Genomic DNA, 20,748 nt, shown 5'->3' with positions numbered 1-20,748 from the left:
TAAAAAAAAAAAGATTCCCAAAATGCAAATTGGACGCAAAGTAGATCTGGTAATGAATAATACAGAATTTTAAACAATACTTAGTAGAAACTTTTAAAGAAGTATTCTGATCAAGAGCAAAATAAATTTTTGGATATCAATTTTTTTGAGCAAATCTATATCTCACACAATGACGATGAAATTAAGACACAATAATTTTTCATTTGCCTTGTTATTTACATAGGTAGAAAAAAAGTGACCCGGGAGAGTCCTGTCCAATAGATATAAGAGGCATATATATAAGTTTAAATTATCTGCCAGCTGCAACAACAACAAAAATAGTAAAAGGAAATGTCTAAAATAGGGGCGCCTAACTAGCTTAGTCAGTGGAGCATAGGACTTGATCTCGGGATCATGAGTTCAAGATCCACTTGGGCATATGGATTTCTTAATATATATATAAATATATATATAAATATATAAATATAATATATTTAACCCAATATAGCAAAAAATTATCATTTTAACATGTAATTAGTATAAAAATTCATTGAAATATTTTACCTTTTTTTCATATGCAGTCACTGAAATCTGATACGGATTTTACATTTGCAATACATCCCTATTTAGTCATTAAATTTTCATTGGAAATACTCAATTGGCATTTAGATTTCATAAAATTTGCCATTGAAAAAGTAGGTCAACATACCCAGGTTTTTCCAAACATAATTAAATCTTCCTATAACTGAATTGAGAATTTGTTTTCAAATTTAAATGTAAGTAAATTATAATTAAATAAGATTAAAAATCAAGTTCCTTGGTTGCACTAGCCACATTTTATGTGTGGCAGGGGCTCTTTAACAGACCTCTCCCCTCCCAGAAAGGATTACTAGTGAAATATTGACATTGGATGGGTTACCTTATGGGGAACAGCAGTGAACACACCTACTACTCAGCAGGTTCAAATCTAAATCTTTTTTTTTTTTCTTGAGATTGTATTTATTTATTCATGAGAGACTGAGAGAGAAGCAGAGAAACAGGTAAAGGGAGAAGCAGATTCCCTGCAAAAAGCCTGATGTGGGACTTGATCCCAGGACCCCAGGATCACGACCTGAGCCAAAGGCAGATGCTTAGCCATTGAGCTACCCAGGTGCCCCTCAAATCTAAATCTTAATCCTGCTGAAAGAATGTATATTGTGGATCCTTACCTACTTTCTGGGCCTGTCTTTATTACCACTGAATCACACGGGTGGTAAGTTATTTTCAGCAAGTACATCTACGAAAAAAGAAGTAGTATCCCAGACTGAAAAATGAGGTATTGCTCCCAGCAATAAATTGTCTGCACAATTTCACTTCCCCTTGCTGGCTTTAGGGGTGATTCTGCCCCATACGATTTCTAACAGTAAAGAGTAAGGGTGTGAAGAGTGCAAAATACAGGCATTGTGCTATTTATAGAAGATGGATTTGTGACCGCCCAGGCAACAGAACTTCCTCACATATTTAAAAAGTCTAGCATGACCCAAAGGAGTGGAACTAATGAACTGTCCAAAGCTCAGCTGTGCTTTTCAGCTTGTCCAACAAATTGGACAAGCCCTTTACTGTTAGAAGCCATTCCTCTGGTGGTGCTAGGGATTGCAATATTTTAAATGCATCACCGACTGGACTTGAATTCTCACCCACTGGTTATGTGAAGTCATGCCCTGAGTACTGGCAGTACTTGCTAACACAGGCGAGCACATGAACGTGGCTGCCAGTGAAATTTTCTGTGAAAAAACTATAACATATCCTGACAAATGCTCCTTTCCTTCCTCTGAATAAGTGTATCCCCCTCAAAATCATCATCCTCACTTCGTATCATAAGTAAAAATCAAAACCAACTAGGATGTGGTCTGCGATAACACAAGTGCGTGCATGAACCACTATTGCCAGTGTGTCAATCAAACATCAATAAACTTTCATTGTACTGAGTGCCAGGCATTTCGACAGCGGTCAGGACACAGCTACATCAATGAGGGAGGTCCTAATCAGGAGATTAGATTTGTAGACAGAAGACAACTAACAACACAAGGCAGCACAGTCAAAAGTGAGGGATTCAAAAACCAACTGCTCTAGAGCAGTGGTTCTCAAAGTAGGGTCTGCAGATCCCTGGGGGGCCCTGTGGTCATTTCAGGCGTTCCATAAAGATAAACCTATTTTCTTGACGATGTTAAGATATTATTTGCCTTTTTCACTGTGTTGATGTTACCACTAGTGGTGGGGAAAACTGTGGTAGCCTCAGTACAAAGCAAGGCAGTAGCATCAAAGGAGTCTCTGTATTCTTCACCACCACACACCTGCAGCAAAGAGGGAGGAAAGAGAGGTTAAGGACAGGGACCCAGACGGGAAGGAAGGAGGAGAGGAGGAGGGGGGGGGGGGTGAGGGGAGGCCAAGAAAAAGAGTCATTTCCACTGAAGAATGCCTTTGATAAAGCAGTGAAAATTATTAATTGTATTCAATGTTGACCCTTTAGGCCATGACTTCGTAATATTCTCTGAGACTAAATGGGAGGGATCCATAAAGTGTTTCCGCTGCACACAGAAGTACAATGGTGGTCTTGAGGAAAAGCTTTGGTATAATTGAGTTTCAAGTTGAACTAGTCACTTTTTTTCATAAAGTAGCCTTTGTTTTGAAAGAACAACTGACATGGGGCGCCTGGGTGGCTCAGCAGGTTGGGCGTCTGCCTCCTGCTCAGGTCATGATCCTGGGGTCCTGGTCAGAGGGGAGCCTGCTTCTCCTTCTCCCCCTGCCACTCCCTCTGCTTAAGCTCTCTCTCTCTTTCTCTCTCTGTCAAATAAATAAATAAAATCTTAAAAAAGAAAGAAGAAGGAAAGAAAGAAAGAAAGAAAGAAAGAAAGAAAGAAAGAAAGAAAGAAAGAAAGAAAGAAAGAAAGAAAGAAAGAAAGAAAGAACAACTGACAGACTATGGGCATTCAGACTTGAGTATTTGGCAAATATTTTCTCAGAAATAAACAAAGCAAGCCTGTCACTTCAAGGGAAACAGCTATCAGTTATTTCTTGCCAATGATAAAGTTTGAAGTTTCGAGCAAAAATTGGAATTTTAGAGAACTTGTATGTAAAAATCTTTCCTGATAAAATCAGTGATGAAAGTAATGAATAGGACAGTTTTTGATATTGTATGATAAAAACCAGTCCACATTTGAAAGATCTGCATAATTCAGTGGACCAGTGCATGATGTTACAAATCATGCCTGGGTGAAAGGTTCATTCAAAAGGCCAATGGGTTTTAAGATACCAGAATGTGAAAAGTATATTGATACGGATTTAAACTCCACATTGCACACTAATTTTTTTTTTAATTTTATTATTTATTTGACAAAGAGAGAGAACAAGCATGCAGAACAGCAAGCAGTGGAAGAAGCAGGCTCCCTGCTGAGCAGAGAGCTCCCGCAAGCTTGATCCCAGCACTCTGGGACCATGACCAGAGCAGAAGGCAGACGCCCAACTGACTGAACCACCCAGGTGCCCCCGCCACTAACTTTTTAAAAATGACCACATGAAGAATTTGGGAGTAATATCAAAGAACATCCACAATAATCTTAAAAACTTCCTAAACTATTCCTCCCTTTTCTTACTACATATTTCTTTGAGGCCAGATTTTTTTCATGCACTTCTAACTACACACCAAATCACAAGAGATGGAATGTGGAAGCAAATATGAAAATCTAGCTGCTTAGAGCCAGCTAGATATTAAGTCCAGCTAGATTTTTAGGGACATTTACTAAATGGGAGACATTTTTCTCAATTTTTCCGTTTTGGGAAATATTATTATTTCTCATTAAAATATGTCAAATGTGTTAATATGTAATAGGCTGATCATTTTTATAAGTTGGTAACAAATAAAAAGTTTAAACATTTCCCCAATTTTAATTCCTAATACAATGAGTATGGATAAATGCAGTCCACATAAACCAAAGCTTTTGGGGGTCCTGAGGCCAAAATATTTGAGAATTGCTGGACTACAGGAAAGGCAGCTATCAGGAGGGTCTCGGGAACACATGCTCTGAGACCAGCTACCTGTTACCTACAAACATACTCCTTCCCCACGATCCTTTGAGGCCCTAAATAAATGGTGTTGATTATTTAAATATGACCAATTTATGTTAGTGTTCTTCTCATAACAACGTATTGTACTTGCAGAAATGCAATATTAAATTTCCCAACGCAGCAGAAGTCCTTTATTATCAGAGACCTACTATTAAGTAGCAGTGCTAGGGATCCCTGGGTGGCGCAGAGGTTTGGTGCCTGCCTTTGGCCCAGGGCGTGATCCTGGAGACCTGGGATCGAATCCCACGTCGGGCTCCCGGTGCATGGAGCCTGCTTCTCCTTCTGCCTGTGTCTCTGCTTGTCTCCCTCTCTCTCTGTGTGTGACTATCATAAAAAAAAAAACAAAACATTTTAAGTAGCAGTGCTAATAACCAACTAAGACAGAGAGTAACTAACTGTATTATATTTCACCATGTATCAGTGGTTCCTTTTCATGTTCAAAGTCTCCTTTTTAATATTTATTGCTAACATTTTTACAAGCCTCCATGGACCTAGTGTAAAGATATTGTCTAGCCATAAACTACATTTATTAAGTAACAGTTAATTCATTTTCCTGTTTTACGTTGTTCATGCAGCTCTGTATTCATGTAATACAGGCATAGCAAAACCAGCAGAATTTTAGTCCATCTATCTGCAGTAATCATGTAATTTGTTTAGATTTTTTTAAATTTTAAAATAGGTTTAAAATATCCCATTAACTACCTCCATAAATCTTGTGTGATAGAGAAGCGCTAGACTGAGATTCTCTGTGGTATGCAGGGCTTTTTTTTTTTTTTTTTTTTTTTTTAATTTAGGTTTTGGTCACTCAAACTGTGATAGAAATGAGTTTACCTGCTTTTGTTCAGGGGAGTCCAGATGTGTCCTCTACAGGGATACACTGTCAGGGCTTCAGGGATCGTGGCAAGAGCCTGTAAAACTTTTGGGCTCTAGAATCAGAAAGTTGCTTTCCAGTTAATAACTGTGTAAACTGGGGCAAGTAGCTTAAGCTCTTTGAACCTCGGTTTTCTTACATGTGAAATGGAGCTAATGACATCTGCCTTATAGAGCTGTTGCATGGCACACAAAGTGACAGCCAATCGGCATTACGCAAATAAGCCAAGTTGTGTTACACATCAATATACTGCTTCAAAAGTTGAGATTATTGGTATTTCATATTATTGCCAATTTGTGGTAAACGTTTTTTTTTTAAAAAGAAACTTTTTGTGGCTTGGTACAATTTTTGCCACCTTCCAAACATGGAATAAAACTTGTTTTCTATACACAATGTGCAATTGCTTAATACACACATTTAAAGGCGAACAGTATTGGTCTTAGGCAAATTTAAAATTGTTCAAGTTCATCTTCGGGCACAAAGAACTATCTGTGTTCCAGATCCCATGGTGGGCCGGTCCTCTGGTTAGACAGCTGGACTATCCAAGGCAGCAGCTGGGTCTCTGGTTTCTCTTAGGATAGGATTTTGAACCCAGTTTGGAAATCGACCTGGATTTAACCACTTTCTTTCCCCGACCTGAACCAAAATCAATCCTTTCCTTCTCCACTTCTGAGTCTTCCACAGCCGCTTCAATTTACAAGTTTAGTATTTTCCTATCAATTTTATTCTAATTAATTAGTATTCATCATTATTTGGGGGAGATTCTATAGTCTAATATCATGATACAGACTTCCCATGTTAATGAAATTTCTGACAGTCGCTATTCAAATTCTTCCTTTCTTTAGTAATTATGGCCGCATTTGTAGGAAGTGTTACAATATTGGAAAAATACATTAAAAGTAGTTAACAATAGCTTTTGTTCATAACAGTAATAAAATGAAAATATCTTAGTGTTGTGTTATGATAAATTCTATAATTAAAACTAATTCGTCCCTACTTCACAAAGGTGGTTCAGGGATTAATTAGGGTTTTTCAATTGCGCGTAAGTTGTATGTGTTTTCTCATTCAGATAACTGAATTTTCATATTTGCTCCTGCGTTTAAAAACATATTTAGAGGGCACCTGGGTGGTTCAGAGGCTGAGCATCTGCCTTTGGCTCAGGGCAGGATTCCAGGACCCTGGGATCGAATGCTGCGAATGCTGCGTGGGGCTCCCCACAGGGAGCCTGCTTCTCCCTCTGCCTATGTCTCTGCCTCTTTCTTTCTGTCTGTCATGAACGAATAAATAAAATCTTGAAGAAATAAATTAATGAATCACAAATATAAAAATATAAAATATTTAGAGATAACTGTCATAGTCAGCCGCTACATTTTTACACTTTATTTTCCTTTTCTTAAAAAAAAATGCTCTACAAATGTATTTTTAATTTAGTAAAAAAAAAAAAAAAAAAGGAGAAGGAGAAGGAGAGGAAGAAGGAGAAGGAGGCGAGGAAGAAGGAGGAGAGGGAGAAGAAGAGACGAAGAAGGAGAAGGAGAGGAAGAAGGAGGAGGAGAGGGAGAAGAAGGAGGAGAAGGACAAGGAGACGAAGAAGGAGAAGGAGAGGGAGGAGAAGGAGAAGGAGGAGAAGGACAAGGAGAGGAAGAAGGAGAAGGAGAGGGAGGAGAAGGAGGAGAAGGACAAGGAGAGGAAGAAGGAGAAGGAGAGGGAGGAGAAGGAGAAGGAGGAGAAGGACAAGGACAAGGACAAGGACAAGGAGAGGAAGAAAGAGAAGGAGACGAAGAAAGGGAAGGACAAAGAGGAAGAAGGAGAGGAAGGAGAAGAAAGGAGAAAGAAAGGAAGAAAGAAAGAAGAAAGGAAGAAAGAAAGAAAGAAAGAAAGAAAGAAAGAAAGAAAGAAAAAGAAGAAAGAAGAAAGAAGAAGACGAAGACGAAGACGAAGACGAAGACAAGTTGTTGCTGTTCGTTTCTGAAACCACACGTCCTCGGAGAAGACCTATAGCGTCTCCGGCTGGTGTCGAGCGCGCGGCGGGGCCCCAGGGCGCGGGGCGGGGCGGGGCGGGGCCACCCGGGGCCCGCCCAGGGGTCGCGGGGTCCTCCCCGCAGCGAAGAGGCGGCCCGGGGCCTCGTTCCCACCTGCCGACGACAGGCTTTGCAGAAAAAGTCAACCGGTTACCAGCTATCACCGCCCCAAAAAGATTAGGGTGGCCGTAATTTTAGACCCTCCGTGGGCTGGGAAGACTTTAAAAGGCGGCCCGGAGCCTCAGGAGATGCCGGGCACTTCCAAACACCTGCGCGCCCCATTGCTCCTGACATTTGCACCCCCAGGACCCGCTCGTCTACGCTGCCCGCTCGGTTCGCGAGGCGCTGCCCGCTGCGGGGAGCCTCGCTCGCTCCTCGCGCCGGGGAGCCCCAGGGTCCCCGCAGCGCAGTCCAGGGGGAGGCCGGGGCGCCGGGGCGGCTGCGGGGGGCGCGGGGGGCGCGCCTCGGCCCCGCTCGCTCCGTGACGCCGGCTCCCCGGGGACCGGGGGACGCGCCTCCGAACCGTCGCCGGGGCTTGGCAGGGCGTCTGCTGCCCCCCGTCGGCGGTCGGGAGAAGCGCAGCCCGCGCGCTTAGAGTCCCCGGGAAGAGGCCTCCCGCGTCAGAGAATATTCCAGGACTCCGCGGCGGCCGAGGGGCGCCGGCCCAGCCCGCTCTCCGCGCTCCGCCCGCCGCGTCTCAGCGCGGGGTTCGCCCCGGGGACAGCTGTGGCCCCGCCAGGGGACCCGACGCTGCGCGGCCGCGGGCGCGGGGCGCGGGCGCAGGCGGGCCGGGCGGGGTCCGGGTGGGGTCCGGGTGCGGGACGGCCCTTCGGCAACACGCCGCCCTCCAGGGGAGCCCTGGTCCTCGGCGGGGGGGCGCGTGCATCCGAGCTCGGCGTCGCGGGCTCCCAGGCCCCCGAAGCACCTGCCCCCGCCCCCCGCCCCCCGCCCCCCGCCAGCGCCCGCGCAGCGCCCAGCGACTCGCAGAAGTGACAAAGGCCACCGTCGCCCCGGGAAGCCGCCTCTGCCGTGCCCGGAGGGGCCTCCCGCCGCGCGGGGCGACCGCAGCCCCCGAGGGGAGCGCCCGGGCGGGCTCCGGAGAAGTAGACAGACCCGGAGCAGGGGCTCCGGGAAGCCCCGAGCGCCCTCCGGGGCCCTGACGCCGCCGCGCTCGAGCCCCCTCGGACGCCGCCCGCGCCGCCCGCACCGCCCGCACCGCCCGCACCGCCCGCACCGCCCGCGGCCTGGGGACGCGTGGGCGTCATTGTCACCGACTCGCACTGATTTCCTTTTTTTATTTATTATTTCCTCCCACCCTGCTGCCCCTCGGCGACGCGCGCACACACACTCACGCAGCCCGGACTGCTCCCCCGAGTGCACGCTCGCGGAGGCCCCTTTGGGAAGGCGGCAGGACCCCATGAGCGAAAGTGCGTGGGGGAAGGGAGGCGGGGGGGGCCTTCCGGGAGACTCGGTGCCAGCGGGAGGGCCCCTCCGCCGGGGGGTCTTCCGGGCGCCCCCACGCCCCGGCGGCCGGAGGGGAGGGGACGGGAGGGGCCCGGGCCGCTCCCCGCGCTGCGGGCGGCCGAGCCCGCGTGGCCGAGCGGCCGCAGGTGCCGCGGGCCCCTCCCGCGCGGGAGCCCCCTCCCCTCCCCTCCCCTCCCCTCCCCCTCCCGCCGCCCGGGGCTCCGAGGCCCTGCCCCCCCCCCGGCCTGTGGGCGCGGCGCGCAGCGGGCCGGGAGGCGGCGGGGCTCGGCCACGGTCGCGGCGGCCGCCGGGCTCGGGCGGAAGCGCGGGCTCGGGAGGGGAGGGGAGGGGAGGGGCCGCGGCGCCCGGCGAGGCCCAGGGCGCTGCTGCGGCGGATCCCGGGCGGCCCCGGGGCGGGCTCGGCTCGGGGCCCCCGAGCTGGGCGGGGGTCGCAGCCACGCGCGCGCCTCGTCGGGGCGCCTTGCACTTGCACTTGCACTTGCACTCGCACGCCCGGCCCGCCGCCTGCCGCCGCCCCCGGGACCAGCGCCGCCGCCCCGGCCTCCCGGCAAGCCTCGGCTTCCCGGATGGGCCATGCTTTTCTTGCAGGACCATCAGGGCTCCTCCCCTCGCCGCGACCTTCCTAGGAGGCCACCTCCGCCGACCCCGAGGCGAGCCCCCCCGGGGGGCCGAGGCTCGGCCCAGCGAGCGGGAGCGGCCCGGAGCCGGGGGGCGGGGCTGGGAGTTAGCTCCGCGTCTGCCCGCCAGGGCCCTGCTTCTGGGCGCTCTGAAAGTTGCCGTGTCCTGTTTTCTGCCCAGTCCACGGCGCCAAACGGGCTGGAGGAGGCATCACATCACATCCCGACGGCGGCGACGGGGCCTCGGGGCGGCAGGCGGGCTGCGGGGCGGACGGATGCACGCCCGGGGCTCAGCCCTCGCACCGCCTCCCGCAGCGCACCCCCTCCTGTGGGACTTTTATCATTTAATTATTTTTTTTAATTATCGTGAGGCTCGCAGTAAGCATAGGGCGAAGATTGAGCAGAACACCTAACAGTGCCCTCCAACTCTCTTTATCCTTCTTGGGAAAGTCATTCCTGGGCTAACGAACAATTTCAGATTTGAGGCTACAGGAAAAAGTTGCTTTAAAAACAAAAAAATTAAGTTCTCCTTCCGTTATTTACTCCGCAGATACTCCTGAGCACCTACCCCAACACCAGCTCCCCACCGCCACTGCACACACACACCATACAGACGTACCCTGGGCTATACAAGTGATAATCTAGGACATCTGTCGAATGCTTAGTTTGATACAGGTAATATATACTTGTTGTTTTAAAAGCATTATATCAAAAAATAAATAAGGAAAAGCATCATGTAATTTTAACCTGCCAGGGACAATAACTTTTTTTTTTAATTTTTATTTATGATAGTCACAGAGAGAGAGAGAGAGGCAGAGACACAGGCAGAGGGAGAAGCAGGCTCCATGCACCAGGAGCCCGACGTGGGATTCGATCCCGGGTCTCCAGGATCGCGCCCTGGGCCAAAGGCAGGCACCAAACCGCTGCGCCACCCAGGGATCCCTGTTACTATTATTTTAATTGCAATACATTTAAAGAAATTTATTTCATCCACATTTATTAAAGAGTCTTTTTTTTTTTTTACATAGATCTATTTTTTTATTTGAAAGAGAGAGAGTGAGCATGAGCAGTGAGAGGGGCAGAGAGAGGCAAAGAGAATCTGACGCGTGGAGGTGGATGTGGGACTCCATCCCACAACTGCAAGATCCTGACCTGAGTCATAAACAAGAACCTAACACTTAACGGAGTGAGCCACCCAGGTGCCCCTACCAAAGATTCTTTTTTTTTTTTTTTTAATTTATGATAGTCACAGGGAGAGAGAGAGAGAGAGGCAGAGACACAGGCAGAGGGAGAAGCAGGCTCCATGCATCGGGAGCCCGATGTGGGATTCGATACCGGGTCTCCAGGATCGCGCCCTGGGCCAAAGGCAGGCGCCAAACCGCTGCGCCACCCAGGGATCCCGGTACTGTTATTGTTAGCCCTGCCTTGGAAATGAGAAAAAGGAGATATTGCAGAACGGAAGTAACTTTCTCAAGGTCACCCGGGTAAGTAAGTGGCAGAGGTTAAATCCAGCCACTCTGATGCCAAGTCCACAGGCTCAACCAATGACATGACACTCCATCCTCCAGTCGGATCTGGGAATCGGCATATTTTTGAACCACCTCGAGTGAATCTGATGCAAAGTAGAACTTGAGAAGCACTGATATAATCACACTCCCTCATTTTCCTGATCGGAAAACAGATTCAAAGAAATGATTTGTCTGAAGACACAGGATTAATTAATTGCAGAATGAGATCCAGAGAGCCACCTCCTGGTTCCTTGCCCTAAGTCCTTTCTACCACCCAAACCACACAGGCTCAGTCCAGGAGGAGTCAAGGAATGTAAATAATTTAACAGCTACAATGAATGTACAGTAAAATCTTGATTATCCTTAGCTTCCTCTTCTAATTGCCTGCCTTCTGGAAATTTGACTGCTGTAGTTCCTCTCCCAGAGGGAGAGAGAAACCAGGTGAAACTCAATTATTTCATTTCTGCTTATGTTAAGACATGTCTGGTAAGACAACTCTAATATTAAAAATAAAAGGGGGGGGGGACCTACAGAGGTTTGGTGACAGAAAAGGCTAAAACAAGTTCCTAAAATAAGACCTGCAGATGATCCCCGGGTTTTTGTTTTCCATACTACCAATAACTCCCACTGCTGTCATGAGGCCTAAAGAGGAGAAGCAGCAAATGGATGCCCCCCACCTTAATGCTGCCATTCCTCTACTTGTCCTGCACAGCCATATCTAGCCCATTGTTGACATTTGAGAAGTAGAAAAAAGGAGAAGGAAGTAAATGAAGAAAGTATGATGAATTAGTCTAGAGCGATTTCTTTGTTTTGGAAAGTAGAAGGGTTCTAGGGCTAAGAAGAAATATCTGGGCTGCCTGCTATTCCTCCCATCCTCAGCCTCAAGCACTGAGCAGGGACAGTCCTACTCTGTCATTAAACAAATAGATTTGGGCTTGCTTAGAACAACCCAACTTGTACTCTCTTTTTTAAAAAATCGTTGGGATGCCTGCGTGGCTCAGTCAGTTAAGGGTCTGACTCTTGATTTCGGCTCAGATCATGATCCCAGGGTCTTGAGAGCTAGCCCTGTAGAGTCTGCTTGAGATTCTTTCCCCCTGTCTACGCCCCCCCCCGCCCCACCCCTGCTTATGCTCTCTCTTTCTCTCTGTCTCAAATAACTAAATAAGACCTCTTAAAAAATAGTTTCCTTTGTAATCTCTTGAATCATAGGGATGTTGAGAGGCTGTGCAAGTACCATGGGGACTGCTGCTTTTTCTCAACTGTGACCAAATTATTTCCTTATTTAAAAACCACTTGCTGATTCCCCATCAACCCTATGCAATACAATTTGACTCCTTAACAAGGCAAACATAATATTACATGATTTTCTCTGACTGGTTGGGCTGGGACAGAAAAAGGGAGGAAACTAAGTCAATTTGGTTTCTGGGAAGAAAGAACTGAAAAAAAAAAGAGAGAGATAATCTCCTGTTGTGTGGAGGAGGAGGATGTGAGGATGAGCTGGGCATATCCACTAGCCTCAACTCAGAAGTCAGTCTGCTACCCTATCCACAAGAACAACCTGCTGGTCACATAATGCACTGCCTCTCATTGGAACTTTGAGCAAATTAGCTACAGTCCTCTGTACGTACAACTCCGTCTCCTGCCTTTGTGTTCTTGCATTATGCTCATCCTTTCCGTGGAATTCTTTTACCTCTTGTTCCCTTAGTAAATGCCTGTTTATTGCTCCAAACCCTGTTCAGATAGCACACACCTATGAATTATTTCCTAATCCTAGGTTGACATCCCCCCCCAAAGCAACAATCTCTTGCTCTTACAGGAGGCCACTTCTGTTCTTCTGTTTCCTCTATTATGGCGCATAGTCTGTGTAATCACTTTTTTCTATGTCCTTCTTTTCTGTTAAATTGGAGGTCCTCAGGAATCTAGGTAAATTTTGTTTAGTATTATTGGAAAAGTTGGGGGTCACAGGATTAACATATTTTTAAGTAGAATATTATTTACATTTTGAACCAGTCTGCTCAGTATGTTTAAAGCAGTAGGCCCATTTGTTACATAGTACAGAATGTCCAAAAAATCTGGAGAGGAAAACATTTGTATTTATTATACTTTTTTTTTTTCAGATTACCCTATTACTTTAAATATAGAGGTACTTAAACTGAAAAGTTTTCAGGAAGTTGAAGAATTGCATATTGAGCATAATATTTTAAACGTGAGACTAAATTCTGTTTAAATGTAAGTATATCCTATTTCCTCAATTCCAGACCCCTTGTTGTCCCAGGACCTAATACTACGTCTGGCGCCTCACACATAATAAGTATCTGTTGAATTGTCCTAAACTGAACAGAGCAACCACTCATCCGGAATATCCACTGGTCCAGGGACTTCCAGTGCTAGCCTCTATCTGTCCTTCGGGTGAGCTCCAATCAGCTTAAGGCTCTTTGGCAATCTCACTCCTCTATCTGCTCTGTTTTTCAGTTTGAATTAATGTGTTTGCCCAAATTATAATTACTTACATGCTTTTGACATATATTAGGGAAGGAAGTCCCCAAACTTGTCCCCACCGATGACAGTACAAGTTATTGAGGGATAGAGACCATTAATAAAGCAATGGTGAGGTGAGGCCTCCAGATCAGCTAGTAGGTCATTCATTCATTTATTCAACATTTTTTTTTCCAGAACCCTCTATATGTCAGCCTCTGGCCAGGCAATGGCCCCTCAAACCTATAGAAGAGTTGTGTTCTAATTGCCATCTCCACTTATATTTGTGCAGAATTTCCTATTGCCAGGAGCTAACAAGTAGACAAGAACTTTCTCTACCTTCTGAGACCACAAGGGCATGCCAGAACCAGCCACTTATAGGAGGGGCTTTGCATGGATACATTTTCTACATCAGGTTAACTCTTTAATCAGTAAAACACTGGGCATATTCATGCTGAATTCAAGAAATAATTTTTTTTTTAATTCAAGAAATAATTGATAGATATTTAATAGCATGTCTGGAGCACAAATATACATACACCCACAGATCACATCCCTGAAAAGTGGTCACACATAAACAAACTGATCTCATAAGGTAAGAAATCTACCCCTCTAAAAGTTTCACTTAAATTTAATAATAATGGGGCACTGAGGTGGCTCTATCAGTTGAGCAGTCAATTCTTGGTTTTGGCTCAGGTCGTGATCTCAGGGTCCTGAGATCAAGCCCTATGTTAGGCTCTGCGCTCAGCATGGAGTCTGCTTAAGTCTCTCTCTCCCTCTTCATATGCCCCTTACCCCCCCTCCAAAATAAATAAATCTTTTTTAAAAACTAATAATACCATGACTATCTTATATGTTTGTGTATTTAGGTATATTAGGAATGTTTACAATCTCACCTCAGATAACTAAGGAGAAAGAAAGCCTATGATAAGTAGGTACAGGTGAATATACTTTTAATATCATTAAAATACACCTAATACATCACTAGGGAGAAGAATCAAGGACTTTAGATTCTTTAGTCCTGCTCAAAATAATATGAAATATAACAAGATATGAAGAATTCATGAAGTCTCTATTTCTGAGGAATGATTATATTTCTTAACAAAGAACATTTGGGGAACTCTTGGCTCAAAAAACATCTCTTAGGTTACAGATTTGAGAAATAAGGGGCAAAGGTAGTCACCCCAATTGAGAGGCATTTTTAGAAGCATAGTTTTCATTGTTTTTTTTTTTTCCTCAGTGACGCTCAGGTCATGTCTCAATTTGCAAAGCAACCAAAAAATCTCCAGTCTGCTATCTGCATAATTTAGGGCCCAGATAAACTATCTTTATTTGAATTATCTCAGTGGTGATCACCATTACAATCATTTTAGTTTCAAGTAGGAAAGGCAACACAATGTATTAGAAATATCTAGAGCCAAATGATTTGGATTCAAATCCTGATTATCCCATTTATCAGTTCTGTGACCTTGGCCTTGCTTTTTGCTGCCTTCCTCTTTTGGTTAACTCCTTTGTGAAACAGTGTATCTCAGGTGTCCTGCCTACCATTAGGGAGGTATCCTGAGAACCAAGTAAAGTACTAGATAAGAAAGCTGCACTCTGAAGGGCAGAGGAGTTCAAATATATGTTTCTGACGTAGGTCATACACTTTTCAATTAAGGGAACTATTCCTTGAAATGAATTTAAAAATATCCGAGTTGATTCTTGGAATCACTCTTGGAATCCTATTCCAGAATAGGATTCTCTTAATTAAACACTTTCTCAAATATTTGTCCATTTTGTTTCATTTTGCATTTGATCGGCAAATGAGTTCTGATACTACTGTAGTTACCAACAATTTCTACTCACTCCTATATCAATGAAGCATCGAGGCACTGACAAAAAGCATCACTGACTTGTCATTTTATAGAATTCATCCTACTATGAGTTCACTAGATTTATTCATTATTAGCATTTATGTTGATGGCCTTGAACAAAACATTTATAAATCTGTAACTATTTATTCAAAGAGGTTTACAGGCAAGACAGAGGGGAAACTATAGAACAAAGAAAGTTGTTTTCTATTACAGATCTTCACATTTGATTATGAGACTATTTTTTTGTAAGCAAAGAATAAGTAAATAAGGCTACAAATTCATAAATTCTAACTTAGTGCTGTCAAACTGGAAGTGAGAGGAAAACGCTTTAATCCAAATAGCTGTATAAGAATTAAGCAACAAGGGGCATCATAACTTAAAACAATACTCATTTCTTTCAGTTAAATTTTCTTAAATCAGACATGTATGCTTCATTTTTCGCCTCTGTCTTCCCCCATAAGTTTGGTGATTAATGATTAAAATATATATTCTTTTCATAATAATTGCCTCCCCCCTTCATCCTACCTCCTGGGGAAGAAATGGAGGAACAATCATTGCAGAATAAAAATACAAAGAACGCTTAACCTAAAACATGTTTGTTGTTGTTGTTCATCTTGGGTAAGGAAAGGGAAAATTTGAGCATCGCTGTTTTAAATAAATTACATAAGAATTATATGTTTTATTAGGTTCCTTAATCTTACTTTAAGTCTTACCGATTTAAAGTAATGACTTCGGGATCCCTGGGTGGCGCAGCGGTTTGGCGCCTGCCTTTGGCCCAGGGCGCGATCCTGGAGACCCGGGATCGAATCCCACATCGGGCTCTCGGTGCACGGAGCCTGCTTCTCCCTCTGCCTGTGTTCTGCCTCTCTCTCTCTCTCTGTGACTATCATAAGTAAATAAAAATTAAAAAAATAATAATAATAATAAAGTAATGACTTCCTGAATTGGGCTCCTTTCTAACAGGTAAAGAAACCAGGTTTGACATGACTCTGGATATCTGTGCAGTGGGGAAGGCAGTGACTGGTAATTCCCATCTCTTTGCAAATAAGAAGGGATGTTCTCTGGAGGGTTCCCTAGAAAGGTGGAGAAGCGAGTAATGATCAGATCCAGGGCTGCAGAGGTGTCCAGGGGTTTATAACATGAATATCTGTATGTGCGGGCATGGTGAGGAGACTCCTCAAGAGGCCAGTGTTCAAAACCACTAGAAAATACCCACTAGAATTATTACTGCCTCGTCAGTCTCATGATTGTATTTTCCTGATTAAGTTGGTAAATTAAGCTGTTCTTAGTATGCAGAATAAAAGATAGGGTCCATGTTAACACAAGAGTGTTTTGAGACAAAAGAAGCGGTTTCATGATCCCCTGTGCCAATGAGCACACTTCATGGAGAGAATTAGTCTAAGTGTCCAAGAAGAGGAAGGAAAAAACAGGAAAACCCTCACAACATCTCCAGGGCTCCAGTTCATTTTTAACTTTCTTGTAGTCCAATCTTCCTTGGAGAACAGAGGGCCTGATTTCTTACATCTCCTTAGTTTAGCTTTCAATGTTATTTGAGAGAGATGGGTTTGTCAGCAAGAGCTCTCTGGGCACCGTGTTAAATTGAATTCAGCAGTGGGGCCAGAGGCTGGCTATGTGACTGGTTGGGAACAGTGTCCCTGGCCTCAGTGCTTTGGACTTCTCTCTGACTCTAGGTGTGTAAGCCTGTACAATGTATCACTTAGTGTACAAACTTCCAAAAAATGCGCCAAATGTATATTTTACTAACTCTTCATAGAAGTTCTGAAACAGTGCTGTGAAACACCAGCTGCTCTTGTTTTTAGAGGCTTTCCCTATGGTGTATTAATTAATAGTGAGGAAAATTTAATGGTGGTAAAACTTTTGAGAAATTTAAAAATTAGTAAATAGTATTTGACATTTTTTTTTGAATTATGAATTTCTCTAACAATTCGTTCCTTAGTACCCACTATGCAATAGATACTATTCCAGGCCCTAAGGTTACAGAAAGTATTAAAGATAGAACTGTGCCCACCACCACCACCACCACCCCTGGCCAAATTCTTATGTAGAAGTCTTAACCCCCATGTGATGGTATTTGGAGATGGGACCTTTGGAAAGTAATTAGGGATAGATAAGGTCATGAGGGGGGATCTTTATGATGGGTTTAGTGCCTTTAAAAGAAGAGACACCAGACAGCTTGCTCTCTTTCCCTCTCTCCTCACAATGGGCACCTGCCCAAACAAGTCAGATGAGCACACAACAAGATGGCAGCCATCGATAAGCCAACAGAAGAGGCATCAGGATGAAACTTGTCAGCACCTGATCTCAGACTTCCAGCCTCCAGAACTATGAGAAATAAATTTATGTTGTTTAAACCAGCTAGCCTGCAGTATTTTGTTGTGGCAGCCTGAGCAGACTTTACAACAGTCAGGAACAAAACTGACAAATAACATAGAAGTAAAAGCCATAATGTCGTTGGTTATAAGTGCTGTGAACAAAAGTAAAGCAAGGAACGGCAATGAGGCAGGAGTTATCATTTGTTAAAGAAGACTTCACTGCGAGTGTGACCTTTGATTAATGACCTTGAAAGAGGTAAAAAGCCAGCTGTGTGCTACATGGGGGAAAAGCAGGTCAGACAGGGGGAAAGATAGCAAGTGGCCAGGCTCTGAAGAAGGGTGTGCCTGGTAGGGGAGAGTAGGGGTGAGTGTGGCTGGAGTGGATGGAGGACATGAAGGGAAGGAGGAGATGGGGTCAGTTGTAATGAGTAGGTGGCATGGACCAAACATATAAGACCTTGAGGCCATTCATTGTCAGGGCTTGGCTTTATTCGGAATGCCCTAGGAGGGTTCTGGTTGTAGACATGACATGAGTTGTCTTGTGTTTTATGAGGAGCACTCTGTCTGCTGAGTTGAAAATAACTAGACAGGGCAAAGGTGGAAGCAGGGAGATGGGAGCCACCACAGCAGTCAAGGTGAGAGCTGAAGGTGGAAAGTGGCAACAGTGGAAGGAGTGAAAAGTGGCATATGTACTTTGAAGGTAGAGTTAACAATATTTGCTGATAGCTTGGATGTGGGGTGTGAACAAGAAGAGTTTAAAAAAGAATAAGAAAAAGAAAAGAAGAAATACCCTAGGACTTGAGGCAGAGCAACTGAAAGGATGGATTTACCATTACCTGAATTGAGGAAGCCTGTATGGGGGGCAGGTTTGGAAGGGAAAACTGAGATATTTAAGTTCAAAATACCCCCTATGTATTCAAGTAGAGATACTGGATAGGCAATGGGACATACAAGTTTTGGGGCTCAGGGGAAGTTTTTTGGTCTGAGCTGGAGAAATAAATTGAAGAGTTCATGTAAAGCCCTGCAAATGAGTGCAAAGATGATGCTCAAAATATGTAGCAAGAGGTATGGTGCTGGTGCTAACCAATCAGAGGGTGCTGGAATTCTCAAAGCTCAGGTGGTAACATTTTAGAAACTAGATCACGGTTAGGGGTGAGGGTCCCAGAGTGACAGAGTGGCAGCGGGATGGATCAGGAGGCAGAAAGCAGCTCTTTACTGACTTGAGTGTAAATATTTCAACACTGCATCAAGCCATATAGCATACTGGTGAGTGGCAGGCAGAAAGTAGTCCTGAAGGAACATAGAGGAGGAGAAGAAGAAAGAAGAAGAAAGGAGAAAGAAAAGAAAGAAGAAAGAAGAAGAACGAGAACATGAAGCAGTCCAAGGATGCCCTGGGCAGTCCAATATTGAGAGGTCGAGGAGAAGAGGTCAGCAAAGGGCCTGAGGAAGAAGGACCCGTGAGGCGGAGGGTGCCCAGGAAGGTGTGGTGTCCAAGAAGCACAGTCACTACATGGTCCAGTTGGCCTGAGATGGCCCACGTTGGTATCTGTGTTGGTATAATTACCAGTGCCCATCATTCACTCTCAAAAATGTCTTTATTCTGAAAAAAATTATGTGGTCTCCCTACAAAGAAGCAGTTTAAGTGGAAGAAATGGTCAACTATTGAAGATGCCTCCAAGTGACATCAGGAGGCAGACAACTGGCTGTGGCAGGTAGGCTCATGGAGGCCCTGGGGACATGGACAGGAAAGCAGTTCCAGTGGAGCAGCAGGTGTGAAGACCGCACAGCAAAGGAGAGTGGAAGGAGAGCCACTGAAGACAGTAAATAGAAATCTCCTAAAGAGTTTTGCTGTTAAAAAAAAAAAGAAGAAGAAGCAGAAAATTGAAGGGGAATGGGCGGTTAGAAGGGAAGATGAGTCAAGACAGGGTTTAGGTAATGCTATGGATTGAATGTTTGTGTCTCCCCAAATTCAAATGTTAGAGCCTAATCCCCAAGATGATGATGGTATCAGGAGCTGGGGCCTCTGAGAGGTGGTCAGTCCTAAGAGGAAAACTCTGGTGATGGGATTGTTGTCCTCAGGAAAGACCCGAGAGCAAGAGCCACACTGTATAAGAATGCTTATATTAACATTATGTATTAAAACCATTTCTTAAAAATAAAAATAAAAAAATAAAAATAAATAAAACCATTTCTTTCACCTAAAAAGTTCCTACTTGTTTTCTGCCTTTAAAGGGAATTAAACATTTTCATGGGCAGGGCACCTGGGTGGCTCAGTGGTTGAGCCTCTGCCTTCAACTCAGGGCATGATTCCAGAGTTCGGGGTTCGAGTCCCACCTTGGGCTCCCGCTCCCCGCAGGGAACCTGCTTCTCCCTCTGCCTGTGTCTCTGCCTCTCTCTGTGTGTATCTTTCATGAATAAATAAATAAAATCTTAAACTTTTTTTTTCACGGGCCCCTAAAAGTAAAGAGGGTACTCAGCACTGTGTCCACTGTGCCTGCAGATCCATGGGCCTGGCTGCTAAACTAAGTAGGTAAGAAGGGCCCAGGGTCAGTGTACAGTAGCGTTGCTGGCCTGGGAGGGGAGGCAGAGACCAGGGAGGGGAGGCAGAGACCAGCGGTGCAGGGAGTATGTAGAGACAGTGCTGGGACTTGGTGCAAGGTGGGTATTTTGATTTTTGTGTTCTTTCCTCCTGCATTGTTTCCTTTTCTCAGTGAAGTAGTAAGCATGACCATAAGCTATGAGTGAGGATGGTGGAGGAGGCCTGGAGGTTGGAAGAGAGAGGGAAAAGAATCAAAGAGCCACCAAGGAGTGTTCCAGGGCAGGGCTAAGAGGCCACCCCCCATCCCCGGGGTTAGGTGAGGAACTGGCAATGAGACCAGGCAGCCTGAGTCCCTGTGGTTTCCCTCCAGCCACATTCGGCTTCCAAGTGCAGGGGTGGAGTGGGAGGAAAGTTGGAGTCAAGCAGGGATGGAGTTTACCAAGTATGACGAGTGAGGGGCAGCAGGGCTGTTACATGGTGTATGCGAAAGAGTGATGATAATAATGCACCATGGAATTTGAGCTGGGTAAGGTAAGTGGGGATGGGAAGGGGCTGAGGATATTGAATGATCAGACTCTTGACCTGTAGCTCTTGGTGGATCAAAAATAGAGTTAAGCTCCAGAGGAAGTGAATTGGGAAGGTGGCCCATGATGGTGCGAGAAGGGGATGCCTAAAATGGAGATTATGAAGGGACGTGCAGTTATTATTACTGAGGAGGACTGTATGTAACGCATGAATATCTGGTCCTTTCTCCACATGTCACCACCGTTAGCAATTTGGTATAAGATATTTACATATATACATATCTTATACAAATGTATAAGATATTTACATGTATACATAGAACATACATATTGCTTCCATGTTGGTTTATTTGTTGTTGCTTTTTAAAGATTTTACCTTTAAGTAATCTCTACACCAATATGGGGCTCAGACTCACAACCCAAAAGTCAAGAGTCGCAT

This window comes from Vulpes lagopus, chromosome 1 (genome assembly GCF_018345385.1).
Source record: "Vulpes lagopus strain Blue_001 chromosome 1, ASM1834538v1, whole genome shotgun sequence".
Taxonomy (NCBI): domain Eukaryota; kingdom Metazoa; phylum Chordata; class Mammalia; order Carnivora; family Canidae; genus Vulpes; species Vulpes lagopus.
This window is presented reverse-complemented; position numbering follows the sequence as displayed.